The 27,320-nt window shown below is 41.2% G+C and overlaps 1 protein-coding gene and 1 long non-coding RNA gene across 4 annotated transcripts in view; both read left to right on the top strand.

The window, feature by feature from the left end:
• The first annotated feature begins 2,845 nt into the window (after positions 1-2,845).
• Positions 2,846-5,572, top strand: LOC139415230 (uncharacterized). The gene is made up of 3 exons (XR_011634951.1): positions 2,846-3,378; positions 3,939-4,008; positions 5,501-5,572. It is a non-coding gene; the product is annotated as an uncharacterized lncRNA (long non-coding RNA).
• Positions 5,573-21,260: 15,688 nt separating this feature from the next.
• The window catches only part of LOC139415229 (estrogen receptor 2a), a 38,414-nt gene continuing 32,354 nt past the window's right edge, over positions 21,261-27,320 (top strand). The window contains exon 1 of one of the 3 annotated variants that reach the window (XM_071163158.1): positions 21,261-21,472. The gene's annotated coding sequence lies outside the window, so the exon portion shown is untranslated. Of the gene's footprint in view, positions 21,473-26,314; positions 27,151-27,320 lie in introns of those variants that run through there. The other 2 variants (XM_071163156.1, XM_071163157.1) reach the window with 2 other exon arrangements.

The following is a 27,320-nucleotide window of genomic DNA, read 5'->3' as shown; positions in this document are numbered from 1 at the left end:
GTAAGTGAAAGCTCAATCAAGTCTTCCCAGCGCATTGGACCATGTACCTTGGCTGCCTGCAGTGCCCCTCTCTATGAGCCTAGGCAGAGTGTAACAAATTTACCACTGTACATTACCGCTGTAATAGGACAGTAGCTTTAGATGCACCTGGATGGAGCTGTCGTTCCTGGTTTTGAGCAATTACCGAAATTGGACAAGAAGAAAGAAGCGAGGAGCCGTAATTCTGAAATGATTATCGCAGCCAGGCACACAATGAAGTAGCTCGTACAAAGGGCTGCCTTCTGCTCAGTTGCAAGATTGAGTTGTGTTAAGAGTTGTAGACTCGAGTCACATGTCTTGGACTTGAGTCTGACTCGAGTCACAAATTTGATGACTTGAGACTTGACTTGATAGAAAATAAAATAACTTGAGACTTGACTTGGACTTGGAGCCTCAAGACTTGAAACTGATGATAAAAAAATTATCTGGTCATGTTTTGTAACGTTTTGTCACAAATTTTGTGGCAAAGAGTCTTCGTGGATTACTCTCCACGAAGCCAGAGACAGTAGCCGCAGCATCGCCCTTGCAAAAATACGTGCAACAGATTGGATAGTAAAACGCACACTTGGCTCTCTGATTGGAACAGCAAACTGTCAGTCAACACAGGTCAGGTGAGCTAGCAAACAGATTGCTGATTTGCTGTACATCTATAGTATCAGGTGCAGAAAATATTACATTGTAAGGAGAGAGGATTGCCATAATAAGTAAATATGCAGCTCCAAAAATAGTTTGGTGATCAAGAAGATTAACTATTTACTGTGCAAGCTCACCAGCTACGGGGCATCAAGAAACAATTAAGTCTACTAGCATAAACCTACTGGTCTTTTGGTATGTCAAAATTGCTTGAAATATATAATATACTTATGAAGCTTGCATTTATTACTGTGGACATAGTCGCAGTTCTCCACTTGCGCTCTCAAAACTCCTGCCAGTGGAGAGCGATTTGTATTCTTGTTGATATGTTTGCTGTTGCTTTCACACATTTAAATGCATATGTGGTATATATATTGCATCGAATCCTACAATAATTGCTAGAGTTTCATAATTTCCTCCCCATACAGTTGATTGCAACCCTTAGAACATTTTCATTTAGTCTACCATTTCTTACACTCTGAGTGGACAAGATATGTATTGTGCACATGAACATTTGCAAGACTCATGATGTAGAAGTTCTGTTTATTTATAGTTTCCCTTGTTCATATTTCCTGGGTTATGTTGGATTTCCGTTTGTCTGTTTGTGCTTTCAAGACAACTGGGAACTTGGGGGAAAAAACTAGGCCAAATCATAATTTCAGTGATCTTCGGGTCGGAAAGTCGGAGCTCTAGAAAGATGCCCAAGATTCCGACTTGGAATTCCAAGGTTGGATGACCATTCAAAAGATTTTTCCCAGTCGGAGCTCGTTTTTTTTCAGAGTTCCTAGTTGTCTTGGACGCTTGGAAGTCTGAGTTTTCCCGAGTTCCCAATTCCCATTTGGTTTCAACACAGCATGTGTCCTATGTCTCTGTCATTCTGGTTGTGCATAATAGGAGCACACATGCCTCAGTGCGCATATCGGCTACATGGCCTGCGCGCCACACTTTTGTTGAATAAATCAAAATGATTGTTCCATGTATGAATGGTGAGGAAATAAAATGAATAATCATTATATCTGTTTAAGACTAATATAACAATGAGTGTGGAAATTGCTTCTAACATTGTAGAACCAATTTATTGTTTGTAATTGCCAATTGGGTAATTGTATGGTCCTGGAAGGTGCCAAGTGTTCACCAGTACCTGTTTGGGCTCCTGTTAGACAGATTCGATTTAGTTTCTAGAGGGGAGGCTTTGCCGTCTTGCCCTCTGCCCATTCAGATAGGAAAGGTTAAGCATGATACATAAACTATTTTGGACCGTGTATTTTCTGTATAATATGTCGCTTTTACCATTGGATCACCAAGACCTGTAAATAAATCTACACTCTGAGCGAGTACTACTAAAGGTCCCTGTTTTACAATTTCATCATCAAAATGTGCTGTAGACAAAATAACGAAAACTGCTGTCTGGTAGCCTCAATAAATAGACAAATATTTAAACAAGTCATTGTACGTATAGATGTATTTTTTTACTTCACTTGAGATTTGACTTGACTTGCTCTTAGAATGCACGACTTGAACTCAACTCAAGATTCGACCCTTGGGACTCGAATTGAGACTTGGATCTTGTGACATGATACTTGCTTATGACTCGAATAATGGTGACTTGGTTCCACCTCTGGGTTGCACAGAGGACATGTCCTGGAAGATCTCTGAACACACAATCTATTGCTCACGATTTACATTGTCACAGCTGCAAATAGTTCCAATTTCTCAAGCATCATACTCTTTCTCTGTCCTATATCTATCTCCCTCACAAACTCAATGATTTAGTGCCTCTCGGTAATAATCCACACATAATTGGGTTATACATCATTTCCACCAAGCCCAGACAGATATGGTGCTCTCACTGTACAACAATAAAGCCAACAACAAAGCTCAATGAATATTGTTATTATGATACACCACATTAACCATTGTGCAGAGAGTTAGAATAATCGACTCCAATTCACCCCCCAACAGAGCGGGATGGGGGGTGAATTGGAGGATGGAGTCAAAGGACCTGGGCACAAAGAAGAGGGGAGAGTGTAGTGTGTGTCATCTCCTCCAGTGAGATTACAGTGTGTGTCATTTCGTACGCTAATGCTGTTGGCCCCCAGAGTGCATAACCTGCCGGGCTATATTTACAGAGCCATTGCGGAGCAAAAACACACAAGCACACAAGTAGTTGTGCACAACTAATATAGGAGTACTGGCAAACACACACACCCACACTGTCCTCAAGCTTAAAGCAGGAATCGACAGATCGTGGGCGACCCTATGCCACCCCACGTCTTGTGTAATGTTTTCACTTCGAACAAAAACAAGGGGATTAAATCCTGAGCCACCTTGGGCTGGCCTTCTGGGAAAGGTGTGTCTTTTGCGTTAAATCCTGCCTACTCGAATTACCCTGCTGCCATGGCCCCGGAGCTGGAGAGGAAGTGAAAGTAACTTGCAAGCTAATGTTACAGCTGCCAGAAACAAACACAGAGCAGATGAAGCCAACAAGCTAGCTAACTTGTTAACCAATAAACTGTCCTTGAGCAGGGAAAACAGAAGCAATAATCATTCTTGGTTCTTGGATCTGAATCAACTCAACCCCAAAATAAAAAAAGAAGCGAGCAAAAGACTGCTCATGACCAATCCATCAACCGGATAAACATTGGAATTAATTTTGAAAGGTGGAAGAGTGAATCCAAAATGGTCATCGTTCTCATGGACTTGTAGGTAGGTATTGGGTTGCGTTTTTAGCCTGCTAGTTACGTTAGCGCCTATCCTGTTTCTGGGGAGCTACCCTCCTGTAGGTTTTCAATCCAACCCCACTTGTAACTAACCTGATCCAGTTTATCAACCAGCTAATTATTTGAATCAGGTTCCCTAGATTAGGGTTGGAACAAAAACCTACAGGACAATAGCTCTCCAGGAACAGATTTGGAGAGCCCTGCCTTAGTGTGGTCAATGTTCAAGCAAGCTAACACGGCTACTTTGCTAGCTAGCGAACATCATCTGTATTCAGACTGTTTTGTACTCAAATGAATCTAAGGATAGCATAATTTAGCCACACTGCATAAACCCTACAACATGCCCAATGCATTTATTTCAACTAGTTAATGTTAGCTAGGTAAAGCTAGATATGCAGATTGTTGACATGATAGTATGTTTGGTTTATAGATGATAATGCTAGCTAGCTAGGTGGTCGACAGCATTTTCGGGCCAGGACCACCCCAAAAAATGCATCTAGCTATACAATTTGATACAGTAACATCACACAAACATTTATTTCTCAGGGAGATACTGGTGGAGACAGTCTGATTTCGAGGGAACCTGAGGTTGTAGAAAATCAACACCAAAAGAGAGGTAAGAAATGCTATGGATTTTTTTGTTATACTTTGTGATTCAATAACTATTTACAGAAAGCTGTTTGCTTGTTCAGCACATTGACTATATAGCATTGATTCGTACTGTGTACTGCCCAACTTGATTGATTGACTGAATGAATATCCAATGTGGTCAGTCAAATAAACAATGGCTCATCTGCATGACATTGGTAGACTAAGTAATAGGATGGTAATAGGACCTTAGCAGTATGTAAAGGACACTTGCTGTGACACTGACTTATTTGGTAGTAATGTCTTTCCACCCCCCATTTAACTGTAGTCAACAGAGCATTTATGGTGATTCACAATCCTGCATAGCATTGAAAAAGATATGGTTGAATTCATAAACGTTACATACGGTCTCACGATAATCTACTCATATTCCATCAAAATGATGTTATCAAATCAAAATCCACATTTATTTGGCATATGCACAGGATACAGTGAGGTGTATATGGGAATATGGCATTGTACTGTAGGCTATTGAAGTAACCGTGTGTCAGTCAAACTAATGCCAAGGATAGCTTGGACCTGTTGGATGGAGGAAACAAAGTCAGCCGTAGATGATAAGCACCCTAACCCATCTTAATCATCTACACTACATGTGTTCTATCAGCATTGTATCAATGTGACGTTCTACCTGCTGCAACAGAAACCAACCAAATCAACTTAATTTAGCATTATTTCAATTCACAAGATAGAATGAATGCGCGCGTCAGCCATTGAGAATTTAACCTCTGTAGCAGGGCCGTAAGGATGCATTGCGGTCATACTGGCTATGATGATCTTCTAGTAAGGAGTCAAAGGTAGGAACCAGGAGCATCACATAACAGTTTGTGGCCTGGAAGTGTGGGACCTGGCATCAGGGTCATCATTCCAAGTTGCTGTGTGTGGCGAGTACTGGCCTCCTTTCGTGATCCGTTGCGGCACCATGTACGCTTTTTTCCTGGGAGCTAGATGCATTTTTTGGGGTGGTCCTGGGATGAATCAAACACACTGTCATGTCAACAATTTGCATATCTAACTTTAGCTAGCTAGTTGAAATATAGGCATCAGGCATCTTGTGGGGTTATCGTTAGCTAGCTAGCTAAGTAGCCGAGTTTGCTAGCTTGAACACTGAACACACTAAGGTTAGAAGCTAACATAGCTAGCAGGCTAAAAATGCAAACCAATACCCTCCAGTCCATGATAATGGTGCCAATTTCAGCATCACTTTGCCACTTTTCAAATTGTATTCCTATGTTTAACCGGTTTCTGGATTCGTCATGAGCAGTCTTTTTCTCCCTTATTTTTCTCTTTGGGGTTGAGTTGCTTGAGAACCAAGAACCGAGAATGATGCTTGTTTCTGTTTTCTCTGCTACAAGGACAGTTTAGCAGCTAGTTAGCTAGCTTGTTGAATTAAGTGTTCGTTTTTGTGTTTGTTTCTGGCGGTTGTAATGTTAGCTTGCAAGTGACTTTCACTTCCTCTCCAGCTCCGGGGCCATGGCAGCAGGGTAATTCGAGTAGGCGGGATTTAACGCAAAAGACACAACCTTGCCCAGAAGGCCAGCCCAAGACTCAACCCCCTTGTTTTTGTTCAAAGTGAAAACACTACACAAGAAGTGGGGCGGCATAGGGTCGCCCACGACCTGCAGATTCCTGCTTTAAAGCTCTTTAAGTTAACATGAGACAATCAGACACTAATTACTGTATGGTCCAGCTCAACTGTGCACCTTGCATTGTTTATTTTCACCCTGCAATCCGCTGTAGAGCTGTGTTCTTGGCTACAGGATCATAAGCAATTTCCAGTCTGGACTCCCTGCAAAGAACATACTGCAAGTGTCAAACATCCGCTATTCAGTGTAGACCCCCCACACAAAAGAAGCCCCTACATAAAAAAGAGCCAGCACTTATTTTTTATAAGTTGAACTGAAGATGTGTTTTTAAGTGCATTAAACAAACCATTAACAGCTATCACAGTTCAGCTACATACCTTAGCCTACTATTCAACAAGCTAGGCCAAGAGATGTCTATATGTAACTGCCATGTAAATGGATAGTTATAGGGTCACAGAAAGCATATTGCCCTACTGCATCTCTAAACTTTGATTAAAAAGACTTTCAGAATTAAATACCTCAGAGTTTAATATTTTCCTTTTGATATCCTCGAGGACACACATATTCAGAGTGCTGTGCATATTACAATTTTGATAATTGCACAAGTAGGCTTTGGTTAATTTAATAATGATCATTTATCAGATACTTTTATCCAAAGTGACTTTTAGTTTATGTATAGGCTATTCAGTAGACCAGACCTCTGACCCTTGCGGGACATTGTGTTGCAAGCACCTATGCTCCTACCAACTGAGCACAGAAGCAAAAACATTAAGCCCTCTCTACACCTACAGTATACAATACCATGAATTCAATATAATTTATGTGATCGCAAATGCCAAATATTTTCTCTCAATGAAAATAAAGAATGTCACAGTCACAATTCTTAGCCTACATAATAAATAAAGACAGGGCGACTGTATTACGAAATAGCTCTCACCAGAGCGGTCGCTAAGTCCAACTCAATCATGGATAGACAGAGCGAGAACGCCAGCGGGTGTGGTTGGTGACTTTGCTGACTGTCTACAAAGAGATTGTCCATGCAGGTAGGGTTATTAGGGGAAGGTTAACAGAGAGAAAGTGTTAAGACAAGGAATACAGTTTAGGAACTTCCTCATTCCTCCTCCTTAGATCTCAACCCTCAGCTAGTCAAGTATCAACTCTGCACTAGTCAAGTCTTACCCCTCCTCCTCAACCCTCCCCTAGTCAAGTATCAACTCTGCACTAGTCAAGTGTCATCCCTCCTCCTCAAACCTCACCCCTGCATTGGTCCGTTATTACCCCTTCTCTAGTCAAGCATCACCCCTCCTCAACCCTCCCCTAGTCAAATATCAACCCTGCACTAGTATAGTGCAATCCCTCTTCCTCAAACCTCCCCTAGTCAAGAATCAAATATAATCAGCTCGCTAACTTCCTATTAGCTAGCTATCTTGATGAATGCATCATTGTAAACACAATGTAAACTCTAGCTCCAAATATATTTGTAGGTAATCACCATGGAAGGGGGTGAAAGGACAGCCCCTGCAAACACAAATGTGTAGTTAAGACATCCCCAGAACGTCACAAAATGGTAATCTAAAGTGGTCAGGACATTGTGTCATATGTCTAGGAGGTTTAGTCTACTTTCCGGATTGTCCCGGGGACATCTTCAAGGACGTTCTTGTGGCAATTTGTCATGGTCCCCTGGATGTTTTGTCAAGTTCCCGGATTGTCCCAGGTGTAATATTCCAGATGTTCAATATGAATAATAAAGTAGTGTCCAGACACAGATCCAGTTGATGGTCGTTTGTCAAAATCAAATCAAATGTATTTGTCACATACACATGGTTAGCAGGTGTTAATGCAAGTGTAGCGAAATGCTTGTGGTTCTAGTTCCGACCATGCAGTGATATCTAACAAGTAATATAACCTAACAATTTCACAACAACTACCTTATACACACAAGTGTAAAGGAATGAATACGAATATGTACATAAATACAGTGGGGCAAAAAAAGTATTTAGTCAGCCACCAATTGTGCAAGTTATCCTACTTAAAAAGACGAGAGAGGCCTGTCATCATAGGTACACTTCAACTATGACAGACAAAATGAGAAGAAAAAAGGATTTTTAATGAATTTATTTTCAAATTATGGTGGAAAATAAGTATTTGATCACCTACAAACAAGCAAGATTTCTGGCTCTCATAGACCTGTAACTTCTTCTTTAAGAGGCTCCTCTGTCTTCCAATTGTTACCTGTATTAATGAATTGAACTTGTTATCAGTATAAAAGACACCTGTCCACAACCTCAATCAGTCACACTCCAAACTCCACTATGGCCAAGACCAAAGAGCTGTCAAATGACACCAGAAACAAAATTGTAGACCTGCACCAGGCTGGGAAGACTGAATCTGCAATAGGTAAGCAGCTTGGTTTGAAGAAATCAACTGTGGGAGCAATTATTAGGAAATGGAAGACATACAAGACCACTGATAATCTCCCTCGATCTGGGGCTCCACGCTAGATCTCACCCCGTGGGGTCAAAATGATCACAAGAACGGTGAGCAAAAATCCCAGAACCACACAGGGGGGACCTAGTGAATGACCTGCAGAGAGCTGGGACCAAAGTAACAAAGCCTACCATCAGTAACACACTACGCCGCCAGTGACTCAAATCCTGCAGTGCCAGACGTGTCCCCCTGCTTAAGCCAGTACATGTCCAGGTCCGTCTGAAGTTTGCTAGAGAGCATTTGGATGATCCAGAAGAAGATTGGGAGACTGTCATATGGTCAGATGAAACCAAAATATAACTTTTTATAAAACCTCAACTCGTCGTCTTTGGAGGACAAAGAATGCTGAGTTGCATCCAAAGAACACCATACCTACTGTGAAGGGACCAGGACGACTGATCCGTGTAAAGGAAGGAATGAATGGGGCCATGTATCGTGAGATTTTGAGTGAAAACCTCCTTCAATCAGCAAGGGCATTGAAGGTGAAACATTGCTGGGCCTTACAGCATGACAATGACCCCAAACACACTGCCCGGGCAACAAACGAGTGGCCTCGTAAGAAGCATTTCAAGGTCCTGGAGTGGCCTAGCCAGTCTCCAGATCTCAACCCCATACAAAATCTTTGGAGTTAGTTGAAAGTCCGTGTTTCCCAGCAACAGCCCCTCTAGAGGAGATCTGCATGGAGGAATGGGCCAAAATACCAGCAACCGTGTGTGAAAACCTTGTGAAGACTTACAGAAAACGTTTGACCTCTGTCATTGCCAACAAAGGGTATATAACAAACTATTGAGATAAACTTTTGTTATTGACCAAATACTTATTTTCCACCATAATTTGCAAATAAATTCATAAAAAATCCTACAATGTGATTTTCTAGATTTTTTTTCTCATTTTGTCTGTCATAGTTGAAGTGTACCTATGATGAAAATTACAGGCCTCTCTCGTCTTTTTAAGTGGGAGAACTTGCACAATTGGTGGCTGACTAAATACTTTTTTGCCCCACTGTATCTCTACCATAAGCTGTTGTTTTAGAGAATTTAGCAGTATATCCAACTGGCCTCACAACTGCAGACCACGTGTAACCATGCCAGCCCAGGACCTCCACATCCAGCTTCTTCACCTATGGGATGGTCTGAAACGAGCCACGAGGACAGCTGATTAAAGGGAAGCTCATCTGCGTGATCGTTGTCCTCGCCAGGGTCGTAACCGACCTCAGTGGGCAAATGCTCACCTTTGATGGCCACTGGCACACTGGAGAAGTGTGCTCTTCATGGATGAATCCCAGTTTCAACTGTACCGGGAAGATGGCAGACGTATGGCGTCGTGTTGGTGAGCTGTTTGCTGATGTCAACATTGTGAACAGAGTGCCCATGGTGGCGGTGGGGTTTTAGTATGGACAGGCATAAGCTACTGGGCAATGAACACAATTGCATTTTATCGATGGCAATTTGAATGCAAAGAAATACCGTGACGAGCTCCTGAGGCCCATTATCGTGCCATTCATCCGCCGCCATCACCTCATGTTTCAGCATGATAATTCATGTCCCAAGGATCTGTACAGAATTCCTAGAACCTGAAAATGTCCCAGTTCTTCCATTGCCTGCATACTTACCAGACATGTCACCCATTGAGCATGTTTGGGATGCTCGAGATTGACATTCCCAATATCAAGCACTTTTGCACAGCCAATGAAGAGGAGCGGGACAACATTTCACAGGCCACAATCAACAGCCTGATCAACTCTACAGTATGCGAAGGAGAACCTCACACTGCACGAGGCAAATGATGGTCACAACAAATACTGACTAGTTTTCTGATCCTCTGCCCTACCTTTTTTAAAGGTATCTGTGACCAACAGTCATGTGAAATGCATAGATTAGGGCCTGATTAATTATTTTCAACGTACTAATTTCCTTAGTTGAACTGTAACTCAAACAAGTGTCTCCTCCTCTAGGTAGACCCATTGTAGCAGCAATCGACTCTGATATCCAACATTTTTAAGTTTGTGGATTACCACATTAAACCGATGGTTGAGAATCTCCCATTTTATGTCAAAGACACCAGTCACATTGATAAAGGGCTTAGGAAGGATACCAGAGGGCACCATGCTGGCCACTTGATGTGGAAAGCTTGTTCACTAACATCCCACATACGGGAGACTTGCAGGCGCTGCAACACTTCCTTCAGCGGAGAGACTCTACCCTTGCTCCATCCAATGATTGCATCTTACAACTTACTGAACTGGTATTATCCAATAACTACTTCATCTTTGAGTCAGACTTTTTCCTACAAATTCAGGGTGTAGCCATGGGCTTTTCCCCCAACTATGCAAACCTGTATGTGGGACAATTTGAGGAAGCACTCCTTTACAAAACAGAGACACACCTCCTACTTTCTAAAATCCTCCTATGGAAGAGATGCATAAACTCAGCAAAAAAATAAACGTCCTCTCACTGTCAACAGCGTGTATTTTCAGCAAACTTAACATGTGTAAATATTTGTAAGAACATAAGATTCAACAACCGAGACATAAACTGAACAAGTTCCACAGACATGTGACTAACAGAAATGGAATGTGTCCATGAACAAAGGGGGGGTCAAAATCAAAAGTAACAGTCAGTATCTGGTGTGGCCACCAGCTGCATTAAGTACTGCAGTGCATCTCCTCCTCATGGACTGCACCAGATTTGTCAGTTCTTGCTGTGAGATGTTACCCCACTCTTCCACCAAGGCACCTGCAAGTTCCCGGACATTTCTGGGGGAAATGGCCCTAGCCCTCACCCTCCGATCCAACATGTCTCAGACGTGCTCAATGAGATGAGATCCGGGCTCTTCGCTGATCATTGCAGAACACTGACATTCCTGTCTTGCAGGAAATCACACACAGAATGAGCAGTATGGCTGGTGGCATTGTCATGCTGGAGGGTCATGTCAGGATGAGCCTGCAGGAAGGGTACCACATGAGGGAGGAGGATGTCTACCCTGTCACGCGTTGAGATTGACTGCAATGACAACAAGCTCAGTCCGGTGATGCTGTGACACACCGCCCCAGACCATGACGGACCCTCAACCTCCAAATAGATCCCGCTACAGAGTACATGCCTCAGTGTAACGCTAATTCCTTCGACAATAAACGCGAACCCGGCCATCACCCCTGGTGAGACAAAACCACGACTCGTCAGTGAAGAGCACTTTTTGCCAGTCCTGTCTGGTCCAGCAACGGTGTGTTTGTGCCCACGGTGATGTCTGGTGAGGACCTGCCTTTACAACAGGCCTTACAACAGGCTTACAACAGGCCCTCAGTCCAGCCTCTCTCGGCCTATTGCGGACAGTCTGAGCACTGATGGAGAGAGTGTGCGTTCTTGCTGTAACTCGGGCAGTTGTTGTTACCATCCTGTACCTGTCCCGCAGGTGTGATGTTCGGATGTATCGATCCTGTGCAGGTGTTGTTACACGTGGTCTGCCACTGCGAGGACAATCAGCTGTCCGTCCTGTCTCCCTGTAGCGCTGTCTTAGGCATCTCACAGTACAGGCAATGCAATTTATTGCCGTCCGCATGCCTCCTTGCAGCATGCCTAAGGCACATTCACGCAGATGAGCAGGGACCCTGGCCATCTTTCTTTTGGTGTTTTTCAGAGTCAGTAGAAAGGCCTCTTTAGTGTCCTAAGTTTTCATAACTGTGACATGAATTAAAATCAAATGTATTTATATAGCCCTTCGTACATCAGCTGATATCTCAAAGTGCTGTACAGAAACCCAGCCTAAAACCCCAAACGGCAAGCATTGCAGGTGTGTAGAAGCGCGGTGGCTTGGAAAAACTCCCTAGAAAGGCCAAAACCTAGGAAGAAACCTATAGAGGAACCAGGCTATGAGGGGTGGCCTGTCTTCTTCTGGCTGTGCCGGGTGGAGATTATAACAGAACATGGCCAAGTTGTTCAAATGTTCATAAATGACCAGCATGGTCAAATAATAATAATCACAGTAGTTGTCGAGGGTGCAGCAAGTCAGCACCTCAGGAGTAAATGTCAGTTGGCTTTTCATAGCCGATCATTAAGAGTATCTCTACCGCTCCTGCTGTCTGTAGAGAGTTGAAAACAGCAGGTTTGGGACAGGTAGTACGTCCGGTGAACAGGTCAGGATTCCATAGCCGCAGAACAGTTGACAGGAGTCATCATGCCAGGTAGTACTGAGGCATTGTCCTAGGGCTCAGGTCCTCTGAGAGAGAGAGAAAGAAAGAGAGAATTAGAGAGAGCATACTTAAATTCACACAGGACACCGGATAAGACGGGAGAAGTACTCCAGATATAACAAACTGACCCTAACCCCGACACATAAACTACTGCAGCATAAATACTGGAGGCTGAGACAGGAGGGGTCAGGAGAGACTGTGGCCCCATCCGATGATACCCCCAGACAGGGCCAAACAGGAAGGATATAACCCCACCCACTTTGCCAAAGCACAGCCCCCACACCACTAGAGGGATATTTTCAACCACCAACTTACCATCCTGAGACAAGGCAGAGTATAGCCCACAAAGATCTCCGCCACGGCACAACCCAAGGGGGGCGCCAACCCAGACAGGAAGATCACGTCATTGACTCAACCCACTCAAGTGACGCACCCCTCCTAGGGACGGCATGAAAGAGCACCAGTAAGCCAGTGACTCAGCCCCTGTAATAGGGTTAGAGGCAGAGAATCCCAGTGGAGAGAGGGGAACCGGCCAGGCAGAGACAGCAAGGGCAGTTCGTTGCTCCAGAGCCTTTCCGTTCACCTTCACACTCCTGGGCCAGACTACACTCAATCATATGACCCACTGAAGAGATGAGTCTTCAGTAAAGACTTAAAGGTTGAGACCGAGGCTGCGTCTCTCACATGGGTAGGCAGACGATTCAATAAAAATGGAGCTCTATAGGAGAAAGCCCTGCCTCCAGCTGTTTGCTTAGAAATTCTAGGGACAATTAGGAGGCCTGCGTCTTGTGACTGTAGCGTACGTGTAGGTATGTACGGCAGGACCAAATCAGAGAGATAGGTAGGAGCAAGCCCATGTAATGCTTTGTAGGTTAGCAGTAAAACCTTGAAATCAGCCCTTGCCTTAACAGGCATAATGTTAGTGTAGGGAGGCTAGCACTGGAGTAATATGATCAAGTCAGGATTCTAGCAGACGTATTTAGCACCAACTGAAGTTTATTTAGTGCTTTATCCGGGTAGCCGGAAAGTAGAGCATTGCAGTAGTCTAACCTAGAAGTAACAAAAGCATGGATGAATTTTTCTGCATCATTTTTGGACAGAAAGCTTCTGATTTTTGCAATGTTACGTAGATGGAAAAAAGCTGTCCTTGAAACAGTCTGGATATGTTCGTCAAAAGAGAGATCAGGGTCCAGAATAACGCCGAGGTCCTTCACAGTGTTATTTGAGACGACTGTACAACCATCAAGATTAATTGTCAGATTCAACAGAAGATCTTTTTGTTTCTTGGGACCTAGAACAAGCATCTCTGTTTTGTCCGAGTTTAAAAGTAGGAAGTTTGCAGCCATCCACTTCCTTATGTCTGAAACACATAATTGCCTACCATCTGTAAGCTGTTCGTGTCTTAACGACCGTTCCACAGGTGCATGTTCATTAATTGTTTATGGTTCATTGAACAAGCATGGGAAACAGTGTTTAAACCCTTTACAATGAAGATCTATGAAGTTATTTGTATTTTTACGAATTATCTTTGAAAGACAGGGTCCTGAAAAAGGGACGTTTCTTTTTTTTACTGAGTTTAGATGATGTCTTTGTGCTCTGGGAAGGAAGTCAGCATGAACTAATTGAATTCCAAACTCTACTAAATGAGAGCTCTGAATACCTCAAATTCACCATGCAGACTATTGAGAGAAAAATAACTACCTGGACTTACGGATCATCAAAGAAAATGATGCATTACACAGAGACTTATGCACAAAGCCAACAGACCACAATACCTTGCTATGTGTGGATAGTATGCATCCCCTTCCACTCATGATTGGTCTACGATATAGCCAGGTATGCAGGGTTAAACAAAACAAACAAAGATTTTGACAGCAATGCTAAAAAAAAATGACAGATAAATTAAAAATGAGAGGCTACAAGGACAAAACTCTTGATGCTGCAAGATGAAAATATCTCAAAAACCAAGAGAGGAATTACTAAAAACTCTACCAAAGAAGAAAAACAACGCAACTGTCTTTTGCACTAAGTCCACCAAGTGTTTGGAGAAAATTAAAGCAATCCTGAAAAAGAACGGGCATATTCTGCAATCAGACAAAAAAATCACACACCTCTTCAAGGAACCCCCACTGGTGGTCAATAAGCGTGGTCGCAATATTGGAGGATAGCTTGGTGAGATCTGACATGCCCCCTGGGCCTCTCAGACACTCTTGACACCCATTCCAAATGGGAACTACAAATGTGGATCAAGCGCACAGTGCAATAGCACTTTAAAAACATCCTTTTTCAGACACCAACATACTGGTCGAAAAATCCCTGTTAGGGGTATCATCTCATGCAAGACCAAGGAAGTAATCCATCTCATCACCTGTTCATGTGGAAAAGCCTACGTTAGGACAAATTAAAAGACAATTAAAACAACGCTTAGCTGAACACTGCAACTAAATCAGGTGTAAGAACATTGACTATCCAGTAGCAGCTCACTTTGTTGAAGCTAACCATCCAATGTCCTCCCTCAAATACACACGCATTGAGCATGTTACTCTACTAAGGAGAGGAGGTAACGTCGAGATCCAACTACTACAAAGTGAGGCTTACTGGATATCCTATTGGAAAACATTGACCCCTAGGGGTCTGAATATTGACTTTGATCTCAGGCCCTTCTTATGAACAATTCTCTCTTTTATGAACAAGTCTTGTAAATTGATATATTCTTTCTACATAGCGTACACCTAATATATTCCCCCTGTTGATGATGCTTATTTTGCATTAAAGTTTAACCAAGATATTACATGTAACAAATATAAATGAAATAGGAAACAATTAGATATGTGACATTGAATTAAACAATAATGTATGTTGATGCTAATAGTATGTACAATATTCAGTTATGTTTGCATATGATAACAATAACCTAATATTTAATATTCCATAAACTATTGTTTTTTAACAGTTTCACAAAAGTCATTTTAATTAACTTAATCATTATGACACACCCCTCAGTATTGTCATTGGTTGCACTAATTGCACTGTTTGTCAACATAACCTGGTTCAAGTATTCATGACATTGCCGAAACGTTGGTGATTTACCCAATAAATTACTGGGAGTTTATATATGGAGTATGCGACTCTCTTTATTTTTATAGTTTAAAATATATTTGTTATAGTTATTCAGGAGTAACATTTAAACAGAATTATATATATATATATATATATATATATATATATATAATATATATATATATATATATATTTTTTTTTTACACCTTTATTTAACCAGGTAGGCCAGTTGAGAACAACTTCTCATTTACAACTGCAACCTGGCCAGGATAAAGCAAAGCAGTGAGACAAAAACAACAACACAGAGTTACACATGGGATAAACAAACGTATAGTCAATAACACAATATAAAATCTTTATTAAAGTGTGTGCAATTGAAGAAAGGAGGTAAGGCAATAAATTGTCCATAGTGGCAAAGTAATTACATTTTAGCAATTAACACTGGAGTGATAGATGTGCAGATGAGGATGTGCAAGTTGAAATACTGGTGTGCAAAAAAGCAGAAAAAAACAAATATGGGGATGAGGTAGGTAGTTGGTTGGATGGGCTATTTACAGATGGACTGTGTACAGCTGCAGCGATCGGTAAGCTGCTCTGACAGCCGATGCTTGAAGTTAGGGAGATATAAGTCTCCAACTTCAGTGATTTTTGCAATTCATTCCAGTCATTTGCAGCAGAGAACTGAAAGGAAAGGCAGCCAAAGGAGGTGTTGGCTTTGCGGATGACCAGTGAAATATACCTCCTGGAGCGCGTGCTACGGGGCAAAGACTTTGGGCCAGTGGGTTTGGCGACGAATATGTAGCGAGGACCAGCCAACAAGAGCATACAGGTCGCAATGGTGGGTAGTATATGGGGCTTTGGTGACAAAACGGATGGCACGGTGATAGGCTGCTTCCAATTTGCTGAGTAGAGTGTCGGAGGCTATTTTGTAAATGACATCACCGAAGTCGAGGATCGGCAAGATAGTCAGGTTTACGAGGTTATGTTTGGCAGCGTGAGTGAAGGAGGCTTTGTTGCGAAGTAGGAGGCCGATTCTAGATTTAATTTTGGATTGGAGAAGTTTAATATGAGTCTGGAAGGAGAGTTTACAGTCTAGCCCCACCAACATTAGACAACTATACAGAAAAAAGTTAATGAAATCAATAATGAGAGAACAGTCCAATTAACTGATAATTAAAATAGCAATGCAGATGGCACTCTTTTGCTAAGTGCAGAGATGTATTATAGGTATTGAATGTGTAGGGGACTTCTGATAATGCCTCAAGACTTTGATGTTGCGGAAAGATCAGTGTACTCAAAATTCAGAAGTTGTAAGTTCAAATACAAGGTGGGGTCATTTTGAAAAGTGAGTACTAAGTGATCATGTACATTTAAAAAAAAGATTTTGACACTATTTTAACTGAACAGCCTACCACTTACCTCAAAAAAATCCCATACCATGTCATTACTTTACTTATAATGGTTTGGGACAACTGGGACCATCACTTGACATCCTGACGACTGGTAAAACAAGTCTTCAGAACATCTTAAAAAAAGTCCTTACATGGCCCTCAATGACGTCCTGCTAATGATGTCCTGCAATGAGTCCCAGTGGTTCTCAAAGTGGTGGTCAGGAGGGTGAAACTGCTTGCTAAGGTTAGGGTTAGGGTTATGGTTCGTAGATAGTCTGTACTAGAACATCTACAAATGGACTATTCAAATAAAGTGTTATCGAAAAATGAAGTAGCACTAATAATAACTCCACTTAATAAAGAATTTATAAGGAATAAATACATCGTTAATTTATATTTTTTTTAATCAGTACTCCCACATTTATTAATGTAAGTAAGCTAGTTCACACATTTATGAACAACTTTTAAAGTATGTAATAATGAAGATGTTTAATATAGGTCCTTATAAACCATTTACTAAGTATTTTTGCATGGCCTCATCTAAAGTGAAGGCTATTTATACTTTGTAAATACTTTATACAGTAAATGTTTTGAGTGACCAGTGTAATTTCTCACAGAAAGATGGACATACCATTCGTTGACATTTCAGCAGTACGTGATGCTTTTTAAGGTCTCAAAATGGTAAATGAATGAGAACAAAACAGAGGATGTTTAAAGCAATAATATCAAACACTGCACACAGTCAAATATACAGGATACAAACACAAACATTCTAGTCCAGCTAAACAATGATATATAGTGTTTGGCAAAAAAACAAATGTTCATACACATCTAAAATCTATTAATACATCTGAGAACAGTAATATTTGACACTGTGTGTCTACAGGTACCCCCATAAGCAATCATATTTTATGAAAAAACACGTGAAAAATGGTGGGATATTTTGGAAATAAATTATTAATTTGTTTCCTTATGTCTTAAGCAGTCTATGGACTGCTCTAAGGAGTGACTGCAATCCACAGTTGTCACACCATGATCTGTTTCACCTCTCTTTGTGCTTGTCTCCACCCAGCTCCAGGTGTCGCCCATCTTCCCCATTATCCCCAGTGTATTTAATACTGTGCTCTCTGTTTGTCTGTTGCCAATTCGTCTTGTCTTGTCAACGTGTTTTTCCGTGCTCCTGTTTTTCCTAGTCTCTGTTTTCTAGCCCTCCCGGTTCTGACCTGTTCTGCCTGCCCTGACACTGAGCACGCCTTCCTGACCATTCAGCCTGCCCTGACCTCTAGCCTGCCTGCCCCCTGTACCTCTTGGACTCTGACCTGGTTAATGAACTTCTGCCTGTTCTCGACCTGCCTATTGCCTGCCCCTTGTATTCTAATAAATATCAGAGACTCTAACTATCTGCCTCCTGTGTCTGCATCTGGGTCTCACCCTGTGTTGTTAAACAATTTGGTTTCGGTAGATAAGTCACTGCCAATAAACGCTAATGTTAGCATTTTTGGTAGAAATACATTACTTAACTCAGCATAGTATGTCTAAAGTTGTGTAACACTTTTACAACAGTCTGGCACTTTTGTAATAAAATTGTCAATATATTTTCTTAAACATCTTCTGTATTGTGTGCTTATTGTTTAACCATTCATACAGTATGTTCTAGGGCAGTGGTTCTCAAACTTTTTTGGTTACTGTACCAGCAACTGAATTTTGCTCTGCCTGGAGTACCGCCTCATGTGCATTTTACCAGTAAGCCTATGATCTCATGAGTCTTCTAAAGTATCCCCTGGTTGGGAACCACTGTTCTAGGGGACATTAAGACCTTAACCCCTGTTGGTATAAGTCCTTAAATAGCAATATCTACTAAACTAACATATGGAATTATTTTAAGATGATAATAAAACATGTAATTTAGCCATTTGATTTACATTTTTAGGACCCCTGTAGGTATAAAAAATAAATAAACAAATGATTTGCTGAAACATTGAATTTGGAGCTTGTGTTTTAATAAATACGTCAAGATAGCTAGCTAATAGGAAGTTAGCTAGCTGATTTTATTTGATTCACTTTGGTTCACTTTGATCTGTAGAGTAAAGTTATCTAGCTAGCTAGCAGCTTATACACAGTGGTCTACTGTAGGTAGATAGCTAGCTAGATAATACAATGTTTTTATTTATTTCTCAATTTTTCACCCATTTTACCCATGATATCTATTTGGCAGTTAGTCTTGTCCCATCGCTGCAACTCCGGTATGGACTCGGGAGAGGCGAAGGTTGAGAGCCATGCGTCCTCTGAAACACGACCCTGACAAGCTGCACTGCTTCTTAACACACTGCTTGGTTAACCCGGAAGTCAGCCACACCAATGAGTTGGAGAAACACCGTCAAACTGGCGACACCACAGGAGTCACTAGAGCGCGATGGGACAAGGACATCCCTGCAGGTCAAACCCTCCCCTAACCCAGACGACGCGGGGCCAATTGTGCAGCACCTCATGGGTCTCCCGGTCACGGCTGGCTGCAACACAAACAAGCACTGCAATGCAGTGTCTTAGACCGCTGCGACCACTCGGGAGGCTATACAATGTTTTTTGGGATCCACAGAGAAATGAAATAATCTGCTCTAAGAATGTATTTTGCCCAATTGTGAATAAAAGAGTGCAAGGGTAAGGGATAAAATGAAGAACTGAGTCTTGGCTAGAGCAGGGGTGATAACTGACCAATGCAGGGGTGAGGGATGAGGAGTAGGGATGACCCTTGACTAGTGCTAATACATGTCTAGGGGAGGGGTGGGGGTTGTGGAGGAGGGGTGACGATTGAGGGAAGATGGAGGAAGCAGGAGCAAGCGTGGATCTTAGAAATAACGGTGGTGAAAGCGAGGAAGATTGGACTACGGTCCAAAGAAATGGAGCAAAGTAGTATTGGGAAACATAACAGCTAGTTCTGTGAATGTCCCCTCTTATCTTGTAGGAGTTCAGTTTTTTGAGGAGGAGTGGTTTGAGTTGCCAAATCTGAAGAATCCATTTGAAATATCCAGACTGTTGGAAAGAGTGATGGGTAAAGTAAATGCAGTGAGGATTACGAAAAATTTACTTTTTACAATTTTGTGTACTTCTGAGAAACAGAAAGAGCTAGTGTTGCTTCGCACCTGATTCGAGAAGGTTGCCATGTCATGCGTGGCTCTCTGGAGCAGGGCACCCCTCAATGGGGTGATATCTGGCATTTTGTGGGAAGTCAATGTGATGAAAATGAAAAATATCCCTGGAGTGAATGATGCACGTCTAATGAATAGTGTAGTTATTGAAGAGAAAGTGAAGAGTATCTGTTCTTTTGTTTTTTGAGTCCATCCCTACCCAGATGAAGTTGGGGTATATGAATTACTGTGTAAGACCGTTTGTCCAAAGATTGCAGCAGTGTGATCGCTGAAGTGCCTTTGGACATATGGAAAGTGTCTGTAGAAGAAAGAAGCCAAGGTGTGAAAGTTGTGGAGAAGATTACGTTGACTGTGGTTTGAATTTTGATTGTGTGAAATGTTGCAATTGTGGTGGGAACCATGTTGCTTCATCTTTAATATGCCCTATGAGGGGTGAAGGAAAATGAGTTGGCTAAAGTCTGGGCCAAACAGAACATATCATATGCAGCAGCTGTCAAGAGGGTTGAGGGAGCGAATGGTCCTGAGAGCCTATGGTGGAGAATAGGCATTCACGTCATGAGGCACATGTTGCCTCTCTTCAGACGGACCCAGATATTCTACAGGTTAAGAAGGTGGACTTTTACTCTTTAGCTATGTTGATCTGCCAAAGTGGGAAAAGTCTGGAAAGATGGACATCGTTGTGGATGCGGCGTAGCTACATGAAAGGCTGTCACGAGCCACACTACCATCTCAGGCCCCAGAGCCTGAGTGGGGAGATATGGAACTTTGAAGGACAGAAGAAGTGGGAGTATGTTTTGCTTTGTTTAGTGTTTTTTGTTGTTGACAATTTTAGTTGTGAGGAGTAAGTTAGTTATCCCAATCGAGTTTGGTTTTCTTTTCACTTTGAATCCAGTAGTGGGATGTAGTCCACCCTAAAACCCTACTGCAGAAGAACAAAAGGAGGGGTTACACGTTTTATTTTATTTTATGTTTATTTAACTAGGCAAGTCAGTTAAGTACAAATTCGTATTTACAATGACAGCCTACCAAAAGGCAAAAAGCCTCCTGCAGGGACGGGGGCTGGGATAAAAAATAAATTAAATCAAAATATAGGACAAAACACATCACAACAAGTGAGACAACACAACACTACATAAAGAGAGACCTACTGTAAGACAACATAGAATGGCGGCAATACATGACAACACAGCTTGGTAGCAACACAACATGACAGCATGGTAGCAACACAACATGGCATAACCAACAGCACAAATGGCAAGAAGATAGAGACAACAATACATCACACTTGACTAGTGCAGGGTTGATATTTGGCTAGGGGAGGGGTGCGCGTTGAGGAGGAGGAATGACGGGAGTTCCTAATATGTATTCCGTACAAGCTATATCAGTTATATCTGAGTATTTTCGGACACACTGTTCAATCTCCTCTGCTAGTCGTGCGCGCTTGACGAAAAGGTCGACAAAGTTGGTTGCTGAACGAAGGACAGAAACTGCATGTCAATGTTCCTGATGAATTTGTTTTTTCTAACTGACCATTGGAACTTTTCTGACAGTCTGTGCGGTAAAATCTGCACGAGAGGTAGGTGACAACACGAAAATTAGGTTGGTTTAACTTGTAAAATTGTAAGATGCTACACTGCTATTTGAGGTCTAACGTTATCTACTGAATCCTTAATAACGGGTTCAAATTATAGATGGACTTGTTACTTTTGAGCGTCATATTTATTTTATTTCAATATACCACAATGCTATCTTATTGTTGTGTACATAATTAATTTATTAATGCAATGGGTATTCATTATTCTGTCCATCTTCTGAAATTGTATGTGCATATGTGTTATTCTATTTTGTCAATTTAGAGCCACCGGCAAACGTGTGGTTTACTAGCATTTTCCACAGCACTTTTCACTCAAGTGGGGCAGCACCCCACCACTTTTTGATTTGGTTTAAAAAAAGATATTGTTGCAAAAGCGTTAAGAGCTACAAAGTAATATTTTCTACAATAATTTACACAATTTGTCACCTTGTGCACAATTTAGCTATGCTCCACATCGGAGTGTTGCAGGTTCTGTGCGTGTCGCGCAATCAGATTCGCGGAAATCAGAGGTTGCGCGGCTAGGCACTACGCACTAAAGAATGCAAAACTCGCTCTTCACTTTCCAACAGTATTTATTTAACAAACATGTTAACACATCACTTCCTACAGACACAAGCAAAAACAATTAACATAAATGTTGCAGCAGCTACATCAAAACATTACCAATCTGACATGGTGTATGCCATAAAAATAAAAAAAAAACATGTCAGGTCTCAGCAACTGGTTTACTGATAACAATCGCAGCTGAATAGAGCCTACTCTGCCAAGGTAAACGAACCAGTAATATTATGCGTTTATAGCCTATTTATTTTTGTCTGGAGAAAATGTAATGTGCTCAAATTTGGTTTATATTCGAACTTCGGCTGGCTTAAGCCACCTAGACATTTTCAATCCAAAATGATTAACTGGAAAATCAATCAACATAATAGTAATGACATGGATAAACTGTGTGAGTAACTTTTTAATTACAGATGCATCTAACACAATAGTAATGACATGGGTAGACTATGTGAGTAACATTTTAATTACAGATGCATCTGTGGACTAAATTCCACTTCATGATGAAGGAAGTTTATGATGAACTTCAACAACAGCATTGGAGTCGAGACCAGGTTTTGTGGAATCTAGCTCTGACTACATTGATTCGCCCAAGGTCGATATATATATATATTTGAAGTATTATGAAATGCCCATCTTTTACCTATGTTTGTCCTTTGTATTTGCGTGCCTTTCTTTATTTGCTGAAATTCATACTTTTTCTATTAAACGTTAATAAAAGACAACCGTTGACTGTTTTCTCATTGCTGTTGCTCAAAAATGGCAACTCAAAAGTATGGATTTCAGCAAAAAAAGGCACGCAACTACAGAGGACAAACATAGGTACACGGTGGGTGTTTCAAAATGTAATTTTTTTTGAAGTATTGACCCATTATTTCAACTATTGACTGAATCAATGTAGTCGAAGCTAGATTCAACAAAGCCTTGTCTCGGATCCACGGCGTTGGTGAAGTTCATCAGAAACTTCCTTCACCATGGGGAGGAGTTTATTCTTCTACAGATGCAACCCTAAATAAAGCAAGCTCAGCCGTGTTAGTTATATTGTCCAATTGCAGTTGTTGTCTCTGTCTGTTAGTCTAGTTTTAAACTAGAATTCATATGAACAAGTACAATGTTACTGCAGTTTGACAGGGTTTTCATCATTCCACTCTTTAAAAAAAACATGTTCCAGTTGGAACCAAATAAGGTTCTTCAGAGCAATACCATAGGACAGGATCATCAACCAAATTTCAGCCGCAGGACAAATTAGTTTTTTTCTTGAGCGGATGGTCAGAGGGCCGGAACATAATAAAACATTATTTGTAGATTGCAAATTGACTGCAAAAAGAAAACCCAACCAGATAATATTTGACTATAACATAATTTCCAACCTTGCTTACATTTTGTATACGCTCACATACACTGAGTATACCCCCACCCCTTCAGAACAGCTTGTCGGGGCATGGACTCTACAAGGTGTTGAAAGCGTTCCACAGGGATGCTGGCCCATGTTGACTGACTCCAATGTGTGAAAAAGCCAGCAGTGTTGCAGGTCTTGACACATGTCTCAATTGTCTCAAAGCTTAAAAATCCCTCTTTAACCTGTCTCCTCCCCTTAATCTACACTGATTGAAGAGGATTTCACAAGTTACATCAATAAGGGATCATATCTTTCACCTGGTCAGTCTATGTGATGGAAAGAGCAGGTGTTCTTAATGTTTTGTATACTCAGTGTATATCTCTCTATTATGCGTGGGGATACTTTGGAACAGATTTCCAAAATAAAAATCACTTCTAGCTGATTTGCTGGTGTTTTTTCAGCCCACCAAGTTTTTTTAAAAAACATACAGTATATCTATTTTTTTGTGAGGAGATCATAAAGCTTGGTGGGCCAAATAAAATCACCTGCGGGCCAAACTTGGACCGCAGGCCGCCAGTTGGGGAACCCTACCGTAGGTGAACCATGAGGTTTTCTGAGGAACCTTAAATGGGATGGTTATTTGACGAATCATTAAAAAATCAAGAGTTTCAATTAACCATCATAAAAGATTCTACGAAAAACCTTTTATTGTTATTTGCGGGACTCAGATGGTTCTTAAAATGTTGGTAGGTCTTGTTTTCTGGGTGTTGTTTTAACACTGTAGGGCAGGGGTGTCAAACTCATTCCATGGAGGGCCTAGTGTCTGCAGTTTTTTTTCCTTTCAATTAAGACCGAGACAATGAGGTGAGGGGAGTTCTTTAATTAGGGACCTTAATTAATCAATTGAGTACAAGGGAGGAACGAAAACCAGCAGGCACTCGGCCTTGGTGGAATGAGTGGAATGACACGTGCTGTTGAACCTTATTTGCACATTTCCTAGAGTGCCTTTCAAGTGAATTTTAGAGCTACCAGTACCACCCATGACTGTGTTTGCTAGTGAAAGACATGGTTGTTGCATTCATGAATTTTCAGTTCTGTGACCTTCACCTAGCGAGATCCTAAGTGAATGTGTATCATTAAAAGTCACATTATGCTGGCTGGCTAAGTGGTGTGTACATAAATATTAGTATCCGGCCAGAGTGGGGATATCCAACAGAGTGGGGATATCCAACATTTTGAATTTTTGTCAATGAAGCCCGTTATCTACTTCCTCAGATTCTGATGAACTTGTGGATACCATTTTTATGTGTCTGTGTGCAGTATGAAGAAAGCAATTGCGCTAACGCTAGTTAGCAACTAACTAACATTAGCGTAATGACTGAAAGTCTATGGTAACTGCTAACATGCTAGATAGATTTCCAGTCATTGCGCTAATGCTAGTTAGCATTGGCTCGCAAAAATTCCTCTAACTTCCTTCGTACTGGATGCAGAGACATAATATTTTTATCCATCTGACTCTGAGGAAGTAGATAAAGAGGCTTTATTGCCAAAATCCCGTAGTGTACCTTTAATTAATTAATCAATCAATGTACATGCAAAAACAGATATCGATTTGTTTTTTCAATAAATCATCCTGCAAAAGAGTATACTGGGAAATATGACTGATGGATATGGTTTTGGTTAAACTCTGGTTATTAACACAAGTTTTTTTGTGTTAATTTAACTCCCGAATCAACAATAGAAATGTTAAACAAAAAAATGAACACTAGTTACCACTGGCCAATTTGTTATATGATATAAAAGGGACAATTAAACAGGCTTCAATATATTTCAAGAACCTTTTTAGAATTCTGAAGAACTGCATATACCACGTCAAGAACCCCTCCACTTAACTCAGTTTCTTTATCAGGCAAGAGTAATCCAAGGAACCTTAAAGATGTCCTCCAGGGAATTTATTTTATTTTTTACTTTTCCTGTTGAGAAGCAATATACAAGTACACACACGAAAGGCCCCCACACCTGCAAACTTCAAGGAGTAGCGCATTCAAGGAGTTGGTCTGATGGTGACTTTGATGACATCGGCCTCCCCCTTGTTTTAGGAACAATAGAGAACAAAAGAGCCCAACCCCACTTGTGCCATGTCATGAGGATACCTGGACCACCTATTGAGATGTTAAGTAAATCAGGTGTTAAATGAGGTGGAAGGAGACTGAAGTCAGATTTTAAGAGCTGAGGAAGAACCATTTAAGAAGCTTAATTTTTTTTAGTTTAGGGCCAGAAGTTTTTCCAGGATTTTTTTTCAAACCATATTATCTGATTAGAAAGATGCAAGTCCCATTATAGCCCATTTAAAACCATTTCAAATCCAAATAAAATTGTATTAGTCACATGCTCTGAATACAACAGGTATACAGCCCCTAACCAACAATGCAGTTTAAAAAAATATGGATAAGAATAAGAAATAAAAGTAACAAGTAATTAAAGAGCAGCAGTAAAATAACAATAGCGAGACTATATACAGGGGGTACCGGTACAGAGTCAATGTGCAGGGCACCGGTTAGTTTTGATAATATATACATGTCGGTAGAGTTATTAAAGTGACTATGCATAGGTGATAACAACAGAGAGTAGCAGCAGTGTAAAAGGGGGTGCAATGCAAATAGTCTGGTTAGCCATTTGATTAGGTGTTCAGGAGTCTTATGGGGCTTGGGGGTAGAAGCTGTTTAGAAGTCTTTTGGAACTAGACTTGGTGCTCTGGTACCGCTTGCCTGTCGGTTGCAGAGAGAACAGTCATTTTACAACTGATTAATCCCTTTGTCATACAGTACAGGCTCCGGAGTTTCATCCAGGCTGAATCACAACCGGCCGTGATTGGGAGTCCCATAGGGCGGTGCACAATTGGCCCAGCGTCATCCGGGTTTGACCGGTGTAGGCCGTCATTGTAAATAAGTATTTGTTCTTAACTGACTTGCCTAGGTTACCTGATCATTCGCCCCACCACTCTGGAACCTGTGGTGCCACCTATATATTTTTTGAAAAAGCAATTTGCCCTAAAGAAATGGAAGCCTGAACAAGCCAATGCGTGTGTTTGTGACAAAGGTTTGCATATTTTTATAAAATATTGTAGTACATGATTATTGTGTAATATGTATTTCAGTGAAAATATAAGATAAAGATAAATAAGAATAAGAAGAATAGGCCCAATTATGGGGGATCTCACTTTTAAACCATTCGCTACAGGAGTTGCTTTCAAGTTTTCTGTGACCGACCGGCTCGATTTGGTCTTTTTTACATTGGATAAAATAGAGTCTCAGAGCTAGAAAATTGTATATCATACACTACAGTTGAGGAACAATGGGAAAGTAATTCTGCTTTGAAAGTTAATAAACTTGTAACCCCACTTTTGAGAAAATGGCCCTTGAATGTTTTGGTAAACCTACTAGAGAGCTCTTTGTCTACACCCATTCAGCATCATTCACATCCTCTTCAGCCTTAGTTAGTCCCACCCATCTTTTTGAGGAGTCATATGTTTATTTTTTTATTTAACTAGGCAAGTCAGTTAAGAATACATTCTTATTTACAATGACGGCCTACCCCGGCCAAACCCTAACCCGGACGATGCTGGGCCAATTGGACTCCCAATCATGGCTGGATGTGACACTGGAATTGAACCAGGGTCTGTAGTGACGCCTCTAGCACTGAGATGCTGTGCCATAGACCACTGCGCCACTCGGGAGCCCTTTGAAGCCATGTGCTAAACAGAGTGAGTACGGTAGTGTACTAAACAACCAAAGATTTCGAAACTAAAGGCTGGTTTATACTACGTCTGTCGACATGTCTGTAGACAGTTGTCGCAGTGACATCATTCTATTGTCATCCAACATGAAATCAGCAGCCTGGTGGTCCAAAATATCATAAGTGTTGTATTTTATC

This window comes from Oncorhynchus clarkii, chromosome 8, assembly GCF_045791955.1.
Source record: "Oncorhynchus clarkii lewisi isolate Uvic-CL-2024 chromosome 8, UVic_Ocla_1.0, whole genome shotgun sequence".
NCBI classification, from domain to species: domain Eukaryota; kingdom Metazoa; phylum Chordata; class Actinopteri; order Salmoniformes; family Salmonidae; genus Oncorhynchus; species Oncorhynchus clarkii.
Note: the sequence above shows the minus strand (reverse complement) of the source record. Positions and strands in the feature narration are given on the sequence as shown.